This window comes from Eublepharis macularius, chromosome 10 (assembly GCF_028583425.1).
Source record: "Eublepharis macularius isolate TG4126 chromosome 10, MPM_Emac_v1.0, whole genome shotgun sequence".
NCBI classification, from domain to species: domain Eukaryota; kingdom Metazoa; phylum Chordata; class Lepidosauria; order Squamata; family Eublepharidae; genus Eublepharis; species Eublepharis macularius.
In genome coordinates, this window is record NC_072799.1 from 92135111 (window position 1) to 92150120 (window position 15010).

Consider the following 15010-nt stretch of genomic DNA (forward strand, 5'->3'; position numbering starts at 1 on the left):
CTCTGTGGGCCTCCTCTGCAGGGTGGGCCTCGGTTTTCTTATGGCTTGGCTTACTTTTTCCAGTTGAGAAACAGGATTATTTTTACAGGGGTGGTGGTGGGGGGTGGGTTTCACCACTGCTTGCTGGAATGTTTCCTGCCTTTAAACTCTCTGGCCTGGCTCTGCACAGTGGCTGCGCAGAAGGGGATTTTTAATGAGAATATCCTCATCTCACCTTTTTCTGTTGCATTAGTTTTTATCCTCTGTTATTTCAGCGTGTTTTATAAATGCAGATAACAGTTTTAGAGGACAGAAATAGCTCTCTGGTGTCTTTTTCTGAAGCAGTTCCCACAAGTGGAAGACATTCTATATGTCCTGACTCAATATTTCTCTTTACCCAGACTTTTAACTAAGGGGATCTATCTCTTTTAGCTATTCTATGGTCTATTCAAGGCCTGAGTTTTATCGATATGAAATAGACTGTTTGGTCTAATATAATAATGATACAAAAAATTCATGGTGCTTTTATGCCTTGGCAGGTTTCTAATGACTTGTTTTTATTAGCATGACTCATTTTATTGTTTTTATTGGTTTGACTTGTTTTTTATTTACTTGTTCTGGACAGGCAGCATACAACTTACCTAAGTAAATAAATTATCTTTTAGATCTCTTTACTTAAAGCTGGAACACAACTTTGGGGTTGCTTTGAGGAGCATTCAAAATGGCTTCCCTGTGCAAACCGTCTCCGTCTTGGATGCAATGTGCTGAGGGATGGTCATAGGGTTGCCAGCTCCAGATTGGGAAATTCCTGGAGATTTAGGAGTGGGAGGGGAGGGTTGGGGGAGAGATGGACCTTGGCAGGGTATAATGATGCATAGGCCATCTTCTAAAGCAGCCGTTTCTTCAGGGGAACTGATCTCTGCCATCTGGGGAGATCTCCAGGCCCTACCTGGATGTTGGCAGCTCCAACCACTCAGCACACGTGTGACGCTGCCCTACATCATCACATGTTTCCTGGTACAAGGCTAACATTTTCATCTTCCTCAGGCTTTTAATTACCATTCTTGTTTATTTCCCCTGTCTGCTCTAGTCTGTTTTATGAGACCTTCTCAAAGTTCTTAAACATTTTATGTTGTACTTATGCTCCAGCGGGGTTTTTTAATGCTGGATTACCAGGATGTTAATTTTTACGTAATTTCATGTTTGGTGTTTTTATTCTGTTTTTCTCGGAAGCCGCCCCCAAAGGGTTTCCTGGAGAGGCAAAACAGAAACTTCTAAGTAAATACATGATGGGTGTTTTTCTTGTTGCTCCTTTCTGCCCTGAAGGCTCTGAGAACTTTTCCTTGAGAAGTGAGAAACAACTTCAGGGCTGCTGTCGACAGCAGGACAGAAGAAATTGGACCTGTAAGAGGAGAAGACGTTAGAAGACTTGCCTGCAATTCCCCCTCTATCAGCTTTCTTGGGCCTTTCCGAGACTCGCTCTACACAAGATGCCTGGGTGCACTTTTATCAAGTGTAGGTAGGTTTTTTTTGGGAGGGGGGGTGCAAGAATTACGGAAATTGAACACATAACAGCCTATAAGGTCCCAAAATCCCCAGAAGTAATTCTATTAAACTATTGGGGAAATCCTGAGATTCCTCCTGCCAGATTGGACCCCCTTTACTCCCTTCTAGCTATAGCTAAACTAACAATAGCTTCAAGCTGGAACCAAAGAACTGCTCCCCCCCTGAATAGTTGGAAAAACTGCGTTTGGGGCCACTTTATTATGCAAAAAATCACAGACCAGATGGCTCAGAGAGAAAACCCTAAGTATTAAATCATATTTTCTTGAAAAATGGCTTCCCGTCTTGCACCACCCGACTAAAGAAGACAATGGATATAAAAATACAACAAGACAAGACCTCCCCTATGCCATGGCTTATCTATAATGATAATATTCTATTCTGCTTATAAGAAATTCATGTTTTCTCTCCATAGGATAAATAGGCTACCACTTTACAGGATTTGTGATGCGTTGTTTACAAGTTAAAAAAAATCCTGTCATTATGATGCTTTATGTTTATGGTTAATGTTGAACATTATTTCCGTGTTAATGAATATATCTGTTTAATATATCATATATTTAAGTACTGTTGTTAGTTGAAACACTTTGTAAAAAACCGAATAAAAAATCATTATTAAAAAAAAAGTGTAGGGAGGCACAATGTTAGCCAGGAAAGGGTAGTTTAAAAAGACAGAGCCGGCGGAGACTGCTCTTCAGAGGGTTTGTTAATTTCCGCTTTGCCTCCAGGAAGGCTCTGTCAATTCCACCTCTCCAGTCTAAAACTGTGTGGGATGGCAACCAGGGGGCAGCAAGGAACGGAAATGGGCTGGAGCTGCCTTCCAGAGCCAGGCTTGGGCCTGGAGAGACGGGACATTTCACAGCCCCTTCACACACTCCAGTGTATAGCATCCTATCACTCCACTAAGCAAAATTTGAAGCTCTCCTCCAGTTTAAGCAGCTTTTCCTCCAGTGGAACTGGAGGCACATTATCCAGCCTTAGATGGGATATGTGACTGTTTTTCCAACCAAAATGCCCATGGCAGTCTACAAAATAATAGTCACACAACCTAAAAATCCACACCCAGTGACAAATAAGCAGAATACCCCCCCCCCAAAAAAAAACCGTAATAGGGCTTGGGAAACTTTAAACCAATGCACAGAAAGCCAGTGAGGGAAACAGGTGTGTCAGTGGCCATTAATCATGATGGCGAGTCCATGGAGCTTGTTCTGGGTGGCAGGGTGGCAGCGGGGGCTACGGCCTGGTGATCCCATGCTTCTCTGTTACCTAATATGAAGACTCTGTTGAAAGTGGGAATTAACTGGCATCGCTATGGGTAGGGAAATTTCTTTTTCCAGTCTGGCATAGCACAGTGAATTTTTTTTTTAAAGTTTGCTTTAGTGACAAAGCCAATAAATTTAACCGGAGAGTCCTGCTTTCGTGCCACGTTTCCCTGTGCCTTCCAGTTTCATTTCCGTGGGCAAATCCTGCTCCCTAAAGTGTTACAGGAGCCCAGGCTGGGACTCCCAGCCGCTGCCCTTTCCTTGCACTGCGCATAAAAGCACACAGAACGGGAGGGGTGGGGCTCATCCTTCATGGGAAGGGAAGTAGACGGAGGAGGGCCCTCTTCCCCCCCCCTCCTTTTTTTGCTGGTAAAAGTGGGAGATTGGACGGGTTGACAGCTGCCACTCTCCCTTTCCAACAAAAACCATTAACCCAGAGTTGACCGAAGAGGAAAAATTAGAAAAATGGACCACAGAAGAAAATGAATGAAAGAATCCTGTTACTATGCCCCCCTCCAAAAAAATCTGGCCGGATTAGTCCTTCGATGTGGAATGCTGATCTAGAAAAACTGGGTGGGTGGGTGGGTGGGTGGGTGAGCGAGTGCCCTATCCACACCTGCAGCCTCCCTAGCATTTAACACCGGGCTAACAATTTTAATCAGAAGGCTTTCTGGACAAAATACGGCCCTCCCAGCCAGCAGCTTCCACTGATAAGGCTGGGGGCCGCTCTTTGGCTCCCTGGAAGGAGAAGGAGACAGAGCACTTCCATGGTGTCTGGGTCTCAGGCCGGAGGGGCGGAGAAAGGAGTCACGAGGCAACTGCATGCTCGGCCCGCCCACCTCACCCTGTAGTCGTGCAGGACTAGCCGGCTGCTGTTGCCAGAGCCAGGCAGGATCCCCCCCCCCTTTTCCCTAATTGGCATGGGGAAGTGGTGGTTTTCTGCCTACCTTGTACTGCTTGCGGAGGTTTGTGGTAATTGGCAAGGTGGAGCCACCTTAGGATGGTCGCTGTCAGGAGACAGTTTGGGGATAGGGAGCGGGCCGGTGAGTACCCTGGGCACTTCTCCACTGATGGGGAAGAGGGGTCTGCCAGGAGCGGCTGGTACTGCTTGTGACGGCTGCCATGCTGTGTGGGCAGACTGCCTTGGGGAACCCCATGTGCAAATCCTTCCCTCACTGCTGTACGGCTGAGGCTTAGGAGCTTGAGCTGGGGGGATCCATTTTGCCGGCTGGCTGGGTCTTAGCCATCCATAGGCTGGCTCGCACCTGGGGCTTCGGGGCTCGCCCAGACAGGTCAAGGCAGAGGTCCAGGGGTGACCCCGTGGCTTGACCTCTACCGCTAGTTGGCCCTTGCCATATTAATGGTTGATGTTATGTTTCATAAAGTGGCCCCTTTAGTTCCAAGCCTTGTGTCTGTCTCATTATTCCAAGTAGGGTGGCAATGAATCTACCCACCCACTCACCCACCCCGGTGTTCCTTGACTATCTTTGGAGGACTTCTTAAATCACAGTGAGTGGCCCAGACACTATGGTGCCCTGCCCTAAATGACTTCAACATAGGTAACAGAGTTACTTGTTGGTCATCTCTGGGAAAGGCACTTTACAAAAAGGGTGCCTTTACTGAGAAGGATCTGCTGCTTCTTTCCTCACTCGGGTATCAGCAGAAGCCTCCTCCAACGATCGTGATGAATAGAAAGGAACACTCCACTGTGGTACCCAGGGGAAGGATGTCAGCAGCGGAAGGATGGGCATCAACCTGCTCCCCATGCCTGGGACCTCCTCAGGGCAGCTCTGCTTTCATAATTTCTTTTTCTTTCCCATCTTCACCCTAATCTGCATAACACGAGCCTTTGGGGCAGCCGGGGATTCAGAGGCGGCAGGGCAGGAGACCCCTCCCTCCTCAAACCCAACCCACCGATGCACATCCGTGTGGATGCTGTCGAGCCAAACTTTCATTGTATCATGCATAAAAGCACACAGAAAGGATGCCTCGGCGAAGGACGTCAGCATTACGGTCCATTTCTGCCTATCAGTGACAACATAAATGGGAAATCCCTCTTTGCCCAGTTGGAATGCAAGTCCTTCCTTAGAGGCCGAGCAAACTTACAAGTCCCAGTAACTTGGTTTCTTCCCCAGTGGTGTCTCTCCTTCGTGCTCATTTCAACCAAGCACAAACCCTTCGAGCCCATAGCTACCTGCCCCCTCAAAATGCTGTCAGCTAAGACGGCTTTTCTGGTGGCCCTGACCTCAGCTAGGAGGGTGAGTGAAGTGCAAGCCCCTTGAGGGGACCCCCCTTTCATTAAGATGTTCTCCAATAAGTTTGGTCTCCATCCAAGCCTCCTGTCATGTCTGCACCCCTACATCCATGCCAATGTTCTATATGTTCTAGGTGTTGAACCATTGCTAATGCTGTACCTTGATTTCACTTTGCAAATGCTCTATCCCTAACTTTCGTTTCTCCCTCTAGCAGCCTGAGAACGCAGCTGTCTTATCTTTTCTTACTTTGGAGCTCACAGCGGTGACCTTGCACTGTCTGAAATGTTAGTTTACTCTCATGCTTTCCCAGGTTCTTTCCCGTGCAAACTTGTGGTCTAGCTGGGAGGGGAGCAATGAGTGGGTATTTAGAGTTGTACTTTCCTCAAGTCTCTGTTCCTATCAAGGGAACATGTGCTTCTGAGATGCTTTCATGCCTCTCAGTAACCCTATGGAAATATATATGGGAAAAGATTGGATTTCTGAATAAAACCATTTAACCAGGAGCTTGGACTTCTTCTTGCAATGTTGCAGGGACTTGTCTTCCCTATCCTGTCATCCATAGCCCGACACCTCCCTTTTCTGCCCAAGATCATCTCCGGTTTTCACATGGACCAGGACATTGTCTCCCCTGTCCTCTTTCGGACATCTCAGGACGACGCAGAGAGCCTTTGCACACTTGGGAAGTTAAAGGTGCCTTGGGTTTCTATCTAGGACAGCTCCTTTTTGGAAGGGCCCTAATCAATTTTGGTCTTTCAAAAGGAGAAAAAAGGGCCAGAAAGTCTCTGAACAGGATATTTCAAAGTGGACTTGTTACAACCAGCGTTAGCAGACATGCCCGTTCCATATGAGGGTTCGTTCCACTAGGGCTCGATCCACCTCGGCAGCCTTCAATTCGGGCCTCCCGCTTGTCGATTTGTGCAAGGCAGCCACCTGGTCAATGCCGCCTTCATCCCTCACACATGGTGTCATTGTTGTGGACTGCAGAAGGGATGCGGATGTTTGCAAGGCACTTCTGAAGACTCTTGTCCATTAAAGAGCTTCACACCCTCCTCCTGGGGAAGTTAGCTGGATCATCTCCCATGTGGAACTGCACAGAAGTCACGCTAGATGATGAAAACAGGCCTGCGCTTACCTGTAATTGTTGTCCATTGAGTGGTCTTCTGTGCAGGCACGTGCCCCTCCCTCCTTCCCTGCTGTGAGCAATTTTGTGTATCTTCCTTCGGCACCCAATGCTTGCCCGGCCATTTATAGCTACTCCCCAGCGGAAAGCTCGTGGGAAGGCTAAGCGGGCAACTCGTGTTTCTAGGAGCTCTAGAAAGTCCGTGGCTGACCTGCGCCTATGCCAACCCCATCTGTGCCTGCTCAAACCACGGGACGAACAACCGTCAGAGGGAGTGCGACGCTGTTTTCAACAGTGCCTCTTTAAGCCCAGCAAGCGAGACTGTGTGAAAGACAGCAGGTAAAGAAGGCCTGTTTTTTGCAAATAGTTTCTGAAAGATGGAAAAGATTCCCCACCATATTCTGGGGGAGTGGGGAATTAACTTTCAGGGAGAGAAACAGTTTGTATAAATTCTGGGTGGTTGTATAAATTATTCTAGTCAATCATTTTCTAGTCTCAAAACAAATTTACAAACAAAATTATGAATTTATTTATCAACAAACAGAATTACTATTATAAGAAGTGCAATAATCAGAACACAATAACCCTACTACTAATAATAACTATAATAATAATAAAACTAATAATAATACTATAATAATAATAAAACTAATAATAATACTATAATAACATACCTAATAATAATACTATAATAATAATAGAACTAATAATAATACTAATGAACATCAGATCTTATAAAAACAGGAACTTCCTTATTAACAGGAATAATAACCCAACAATAATAACCCAACAATAATATATTAATAATAATGTCCTTGATGCTGCCAGGGCCCTGCTCTCCGGTCAGCTGGGTCTTGTGTGTGGTGGGGAGCCTCTGTTGCCGGTCCTTCCTCCGCTGTTGATGGTGGCAGCATGCCTGGGTGAGCTCCAAGGCCCGGGCTGCGACTGCTGCAGGTGTGGCAGGAGGGGACTGAGTGGGCGTCCCTGGGGACCCTGGCCTGGGTGCCGCCTCCAGCCAGCTTGCTCTCGTTGCTGGGGAGAGTCGCTGGACTGGCCTTGCTGGGGATAGGGGAGGACTTTGCCTGGCACCTATATCTCTGTCATGGCCCAGTCTGAGAGTGAGGTCTCCTCTGGAGGAGAGGAGCCTCGTGTAGCCAGCCAGGACTCCTCAGGAGAAGAGGAGCCCTGTGTAGCCAGCCCTAGCCCTGATTCAGCAGAAGCCAGCAATCAGGAGCAACAGCTGCTGGCTGATCAGAGCTTGCAGCCAGCAGCTGAGACACCAGCACCCTCTAGCTCCAACACCACAGGGGAAGCTCAGCCAGGGACTTCTACAGGTGCAGCGCAGCCAAGAGCCTCCACCCCTCCAGGTTCACCCATGCCCAAGGAACGCCGCAGGCAGCGGCAGAGACTGGAACTGCAGGAGAGACGGCGCAGTGCTCGCCTCTTGAGCCAACACCAGCTGCTGGAGAGTGACGATGAGTAGCGTCAGGATGGAGCCCCAGCAGCTGGCTGAAAACCACACCTGGCTATAAGAGCCAGTCTGGAGGAACTGCCGGGCATGGAAGCAACGTGTCTATTGCCTGCAACCACTCCGTGCTCTATGAACCTTGCCCGTGCCCGTGCCCGTGCCCGTGCCCGTGCCCGTGCCCGTGCCCGTGCCCGTGCCCGTGCCCGTGCCCGTGCCCGTGCCCGTGCCCGTGCCCGTGCCCGTGCCCGTGCCCATGCCTGCTTTTGGACCTGACACTACCGGTAAATGACCTTGGATTGTACCTGACCTTGCTCTTGGACTCTGGACTCACTCTTGGCGTTATCTCGTGCTCTGACCACCGGTTTGACCTGGCTTTTGCTCTTGGAACTTCCCTCAGACTCTGGCATTAAGGTTTGGACTTGAACCACCCTGCTTGGGCTGGCCCAGCCCGTGACAATCTCCTCCTCCTCCTCTTATCTCTCCAGGCCCCCTCTTGTATTTCTGGAAAATACAAACTGGCCCCTCCTCATGGGCCAAGTTCTTCCTTGAAAAGGCAGATCTGCTGGTGAGCTAAACATTGCCTCAATGAGGCCTCCCGTGGGACACGAGTGGTGCGGCACCTTGCACAAGACAAGCCAAGAGGTTGAGAAAGAAAAAACCCTTTGCGTATGGTATCTCAAGGCCAATATCAAAAAAGGTTGAATATATTAAACTGCAAAATCTTTTAATTAATAAGGGACTTCTCAGACAGTCCTGTAAAGCTTCGTCTTCACTCTCCTTCTCCTCCCTTGACTGTGCATGGGTCCCCCTGCCCCCTCTGCATCCACTCTGAGGGCAGGGGCAGACGGAGGGGCTGAGGGAAGCCTCTGCCTCAATGGTCTAAGGCAAGTTCAGAAGTGGGCCTGTCTCCGGTCCTCCAGGCGCCCATCCATTTGCAAGAGATGAGGGGTGGTCCAGCTGAGACCTCCAACCCCTCCTCTGGCAGCCCCTCCAGGTGCAGGTCAGTCGGAGCGGCCTCGTCCCACTCCCAGTCTCTGGCCAGGAGCTGGAGTTCCGTGGTACAGTCTGCCACCAAGCCTCTCTCCTGAGTCCTGACACAAATGTCTGATGTGGCCATTGGCCCGCTCAGCCTTCTGAGGGCTGGCAAGGCTGCACTCACGTGGGTGGCAAAGTCTCAAAAGCTGGCCAGCAATGGGGAGCTGGCTAGAAGCAGCTGACCTTGGTCTTATCGTTAGGAAAATCCCTTTCCCAAGCTCAGTGTACAGTTGCGCTCTGCCAGGGACGCAGGAAACTCTTCTTGACACCCTCCAAACTTCTCTGTGGGCCTCACTGGGCACTTCCCTGGGGAGGTGCAGTAGGAGACGTGGCGGCGGTGGCAGCCGCAGGGGCTGTATCAGTCGCTGGTTGCTGTTGAAGCATAGCTACAGCCTTCGTCAGTTGCTGTGCCTGGCCTCGGAGGGCTTGGTTCTGGGCAGCCTGGGCTGCAGCCGCGTTTTCCGTACTGCTGCTAAGTCTGGGGGACACCAACTGTCCTGGTTGCAGGGCTCGGCTATCAGGTCACAGCATCCCTTCCAGTTACTCAGAATAACAGGCCCAGGGGAAGTGGCAACGTCAGGTTGTTCAGGCTGAGGCCAGATCTTCCAGTCATCAACCCAGGAAGTGGGAACAGGTCACCGTCTCAAGGTACATGTTGTGTCCATGGCCAGAAGCATCTCTCTGGGAGCTTTCTAACCTGCACACCCACACGCCGTGCACCCAGCCGGCTTCTCGGGTACAGTCCTATACAGACTCATCTTCTCTGTCAGCAGGCAGCTGGCGTCAAGCCAACAGGCATGCACTGAGCTTTCTCGCCTGCAATTCTGCCCTTAGTCTTCTCCTATAGCCTTCCAGAGGCACTGGTGATCCTGGAGGGCTGGAAGCGGCCTGCTGGCTTCACCTGCTGGGTCAGAGCTGCTTCTGGCTCAGCTTCTGGCTGTAGGTCCCGGCATGCCTCTGCCTCCTTCTCCTGCAGGTTGGCTCCTGTGGACTCTCGGCTGGTTACGGAGGGCCTCTCCTCCTCTGAGGATTCCTCTCTCTCACTGAGCGCTGGCTGCACCATGACCATTTTTAACTTTTTTGATATTGACCTTGAGATACCATACCTAATTTTTTTAAGAATTCTTTTTTCAACCTCTTTGCTTACCTGCTTTTCCTGGGCAGGAGTTTCTCCCTCGCCCCCTTTTTTGCACCTCTGTATCACTCACTGGGACTCCTTTTCTGTGAATGTCCCTGGTGTGGTGCCAGAGCCACAAGTTTGCCCTCTAGGGCCATTCTGCAGAGGGGAAATAACGGGCAGAAACTGCTGGAAGTGGCAACGTTTGGTGAGCAACGATGAAGAGAAGAAGACCTTATTCTACAGGGGGCAGCAAGGATTACCAAAACTCAAATAAAAGTTAATGCCATTAGATCTAAAGCTTCTGTAATTGACAGAGGGACCTGTCAGGGGTGTCCTCTGTCGCCCATTCTGTTTGCTGTGGCCATTGAACCTCGGCCAACGCTATTCATTCCGATATGCAATTAAGGGCATTCCAATCGGAAATCAGGAGCGCAAGATCTCACTTTTCGCAGCTGTAATGGTCTTGTTTATTTCATCCCCAGAGGAGTCACTTGGTGACGTTTCAAATATGCTTAAAGACTTTGGCATGATCTCTGGATTAGATAGTAATCTATCAAAGATAGAAATATATCTCGTATTCCTAACTCAAGGAACTGAAGTCATCATACAAAAGTGCTACAAATTTGCATGGGGTGACCATTAGACATTAGACTTGTCATCTATAATAGAAGAAATTTGGCTAGTGAAACTAAACATCAATTCAAGGTTTGGAATGATAAAATTTTATCATGGCAGGAACAGCTATCAACAATTAAAAGTTTTCTTTTGCCTAGATTTCTACATATATTTTTAGGACTGTTCCCTTTCCTATTCCTCATTAGATGCTGCAGCAGTGGCAAAAACTATTAATCCAATTTATTGGGGTGTGGGGGGACGTAGAGCAAGAAGAGCATTTCCTACCTTGCGTAAGCTTAGGCATCACGGTGGTATTGATCTGCCCAACCTGAAGCTCTATTATTGGGCTTCTGTTTTGTCATAAACGAATCCAAATGTCAAAAAGCACCTGAACTATGGGTTAGTATAGGGGGAGCTTATTCTGACCCAATACCTCTTCGAGGCATAGTCTGGTCAGCTTTTCAGCTACGTTCTCTAATGGTGGCTTCAAGCTCAATTTTAGAAAACCCTCTCTTAGTTTGTGACAATGGTTTGTGTTCTTAACCTGGCATGGTTCCCCACAGGTTTAGACCTAAGTAAATTTTGGTCATGGTCCAAAGTCGGTCTTGACCATATCAGGAATTGGTCCAGACAAAGGAAACTCCTTACGAAACAAGAAGTAGATTCAAAGATGCAAAGGCATTGTGGTTCCCATATTTCCAATTGAGAGCAATTATGCTCTCCTATGCTATCAAAAATGGTTCTCTCAGACCGGTAACTAAGGGCCAAGCTACACATGACGAATGACACTTGAACGGCAAGTGGATTGAGTGGAGGGCAAGTGAACATGGAGAAATACACTTGCCGTTCAAGTGTCATTCGTCATGTGTAGCTTGGCCCTAAGTTTGAGACCCTTTTAACGGAATCTTTGAGGGCAATGACAGTTCTTTTGTCTACAATTTACTAAATCCTTATTGAGGTCTGTAATGATTTCAAGAAATGGGTGCATGTATCTTTAAATGCTTGGTTTGAGCTAGGTGAAGAGTGCGGGTGAAAGAGAGGAATGAGTGTTTATGAGAGAAATATAACCTGTGTGGAACCTGAACTGAGCACGTTTGTGAAAGGACACTCAGTCAGGGAAAGAGAGGCCGGCTGTGTGCTGCCTGAGCAGGTTTCATATTTCTGTGAATAGTAGCCAGAGGAAAGCAGGCTGGCTGTGCGCTGCCCGAGGAGTTTTAAGCATTTCTGCTTAAAGGTCATAACAAGTGGAGGCTTAGCGGTGGGATCTCAAACATCCTGAGGAGGAGAAAATATTTTAAGTGGGATATAATAGCCTGGGAGGAAGGAACAATCTGAGAGAAAAGCATTCTGAAGGGACAGAAAGCCAAAGAGACAGAGTGTTCAGTTAAACCCTATGAGGAATATAGAACTGTTATAAAGGAAAGAGACCCAGAAGAACTAGTAGGATTTATAAGAGAGAACATAATCTGCTGAATCTTAGTAAAATTGTAGAAGGAAATACAAGTAAAAGAGAGAGAAATGGCAGAGTTCATGGGGATGAAAAAGGAGGCTCTGATTCAGAAGTGCCAAGAGTTAAATTTACCTCATGAGGGGAAAAGTGTAGAAGAACTGAGAGTTATACTGACACAAAGCAGTGTGGGAGCCTAGGAGAAACACTGCACCTGAGAGAAACCCTGAGGGAATGTATAATCCTAGTCCAGAATATTTAGAGTTTCTAAGAGAACAAAAACAGCTTGAATGGGAAAAGCTGAAAGTTGAAGCAGAACAAAAACGGTTTGAGATGGGAAAGTGGAATGAGCAAAAGCAGCTTGAAAAGGGAAAAAGTGGAGTTTGAAAGGGAAAAGTGGGGAGTTGAAATAGAACTTAGAACTCAAGAGATGGAAAGACACACCAGTTTGGAAGCAGAACGATTACAATTAGAAAGAGACTTAAGGATGGGGACAAAAAGGAGGGAAAGTCTGAACCCAGAGCTGATTTACCTCATGTTACCCCAAAAGATTTTATGGTCGCATGTGTCAGGAGAAGATCCACAAATTTTCCTGTCCACTTTTGAAAGATCTGCTCAAAACTGGGAAATACCAGAGACACAATATATGAAGTATTTACCCAGCTTAATTAGAGGGGAATTGGCTGAGATCCACAACACATTTCCCTCAGATAAACCTGTTGTTTATGCTGAATACAAAGAGGCAGTATATGACAGATTTAGGCTAGGTGCTGATTACTTCAGAAAGAAGTTTAGAAGCCTAGTGCCTCAGAAAGAGAAGTCATTTAAGTCTTTTAGTGCCAAACTGACAGATTATTTTGATAAGTGGATTTCATCTGCCAAAGCGATCAAACATGAAGAGAGCATGTAAAGAACTGAGCAGCTCAAACACTGTTCGCAAGAAAGAAATAGAGTGTTTAGAAAAGAACAGAAGATTGATAGAGAAACAACCAGAAGAAGCCAACAACGACCTAGTAGAGAAGGCCAAAGCCAAGATGACCTCAGCCGAGCAGTGGAATATCCCAGAGAGGAAGATGACGCCCCAGCAGAGGAGGAACGCAAGATAAAGAAACCCAAGACTTTAAAACAAAAAACCACAGAAGAGTGAGAAATGGACTTCACAGGAACTGCAGAGACAATAAAACATTCCCTAAGCCAGAGGAAGCTGCACACAACTCTTCTGGAAAAGAGAGGTGTTCCGCTTAAGGAGAAGGGGGGGGGGCATTTGTAATGATTTCAAGAAATGGGTGCATGTATCTTTAAACGCTTGGTTTGAGCTAGGTGAAGAGTGCGGGTGAAAGAGAGGAATGAGTGTTTATGAGAGAAATATAACCTGTGTGGAACCTGAACTGAGCACGTTTGTGAAAGGACACTCAGTCAGGGAAAGAGAGGCCGGCTGTGTGCTGCCTGAGCAGGTTTCATATTTCTGTGAATAGCAGCCAGAGGAAAGCAGGCCGGCTGTGTGCTGCCCGAGGAGTTTTAAGCATTTCCGTGAGAGAAATATAGAGCCTAGAGAAAGAGGCTAACTGTGTGTGAAGCCTCAGAAGAGATCTGTGTGAATGAGAGTAAATGAAGTCACTTTAAGAACCGAGAACTATGTTTATGAAACCGATACGCTTCTTGACTAAATAAAAGTTTATTTTGTTTTGTTATATCCCAGAGTAGCTGTCATTGCTATATCCCATTCCTATCCTCAGGGCCACATAGAACCACGAAGGAGCCTGACGCTTAGGAACGTCGCCAAAGGGAAAACCTAAATAAAAAATATTGGAATATAATATTCCTGGTGGCAGCAAACTACCCAGAGGGTGTCAAGGGAAAGATTAAAGGCAAAATCTACCCTAGTGAAAGTAAAGGTCATAACAAGGTCCTATACCCAAAATCTGAGAATAACAACAGAGAATAACAGTGTCAGAGAAAGAAAGAAAGAAAGAAAGAAAGAAAGAAAGAAAGAAAGAAAGAAAGAAAGAAAGAGGGGGGAGAGCGGGGAGAGGAAAGAAGGCCGGGAAAGAAGGAAGAAAAACATGGAAGGACATGGAATGAAAAAAGAGAAAGAGAGGGAGGGAGGAAAAGAAAGAAAGACATGGAAAGGGAGGGAGTGGGGAAGGATGGACGGTTTCTTCTAGGAGAGGGGGAATTCCCCTCTCAGGTGAAGTTTAAAGCCCGTTTGTGGCTTCCTGGCTTCAGCTGGCCCACGGAGAAGTATTGGGCTGCAAGGAGAGATGCCGGAACACCGCTCCACGGCGTTCCGGCTGGAAGAAAGCCCTGAGGTGAGGTCAACCCTTTACCTTCCCAGGGCTCAGTGATACCTGTTTCTATAACACTTGAACTCGTTGGCAGCAGAGGAACAGGACACTCCATATAGCATTGGCAACTGTCAGCATTGCCACTCTCTACACCGAGGCCCTCAAACTGGCTAGGGGAGACCACAAAGACAAGGATGGCACTGCGGAAAGACATGCAGTCGGAGCAGCCAAGCCCTCCAAGTTCCATCTCCACTTGGGGAGAGACCAGAGGCAGTCCTGCGCTGAGCCCCAGTCACACCCGAGAGGCCCCCCTGGTTCCGCAGTCTTCTCTGCCTCCCCCTCTCTGGGGCTTGAGGTGTGGATTCTGGTCCACCCCCTACTTGCTGCTTCGCTGCTCCTAGGCCAGTTGGTAATGGGCATAAGCGAAGCGTTGCCTTTGCCCAACATGCTCCTTCTTGGGAATCGAACTGGGGTCTGCCATTGGCCTCAGGGATGCCTTTCCTTAGTGGAGTTTACAAGACTCTATTGCAGCGGCATGAGCCTTTGTTGCTCTCTCAGGCTTTGCACGCCCCTTCTCTGCCCAAGGGAACTCAGCCGCAGGCAGGGATGTTTGGTGGAGGACAAGCTTGGCTCGCCTCCACAGTCCTGTTGCTCGCCCCATCAGTCCTCCTGGAAGTCAATGGGTGCCCTCTGTTTCCTGCCTGCATTCTGGACACAGATTCATTGGCATCAGGGGGTTTGGGCCCTGTCTGTGGTGGTGGGCTGTGTTTGTGTCTGCTAATCACGGGGCCGTCCTCAGAACATTGAGCCAAGATTGCGGGCTGTTGGTCGGATCGCGGGAGACTCAGGCCCTTTTGGTAT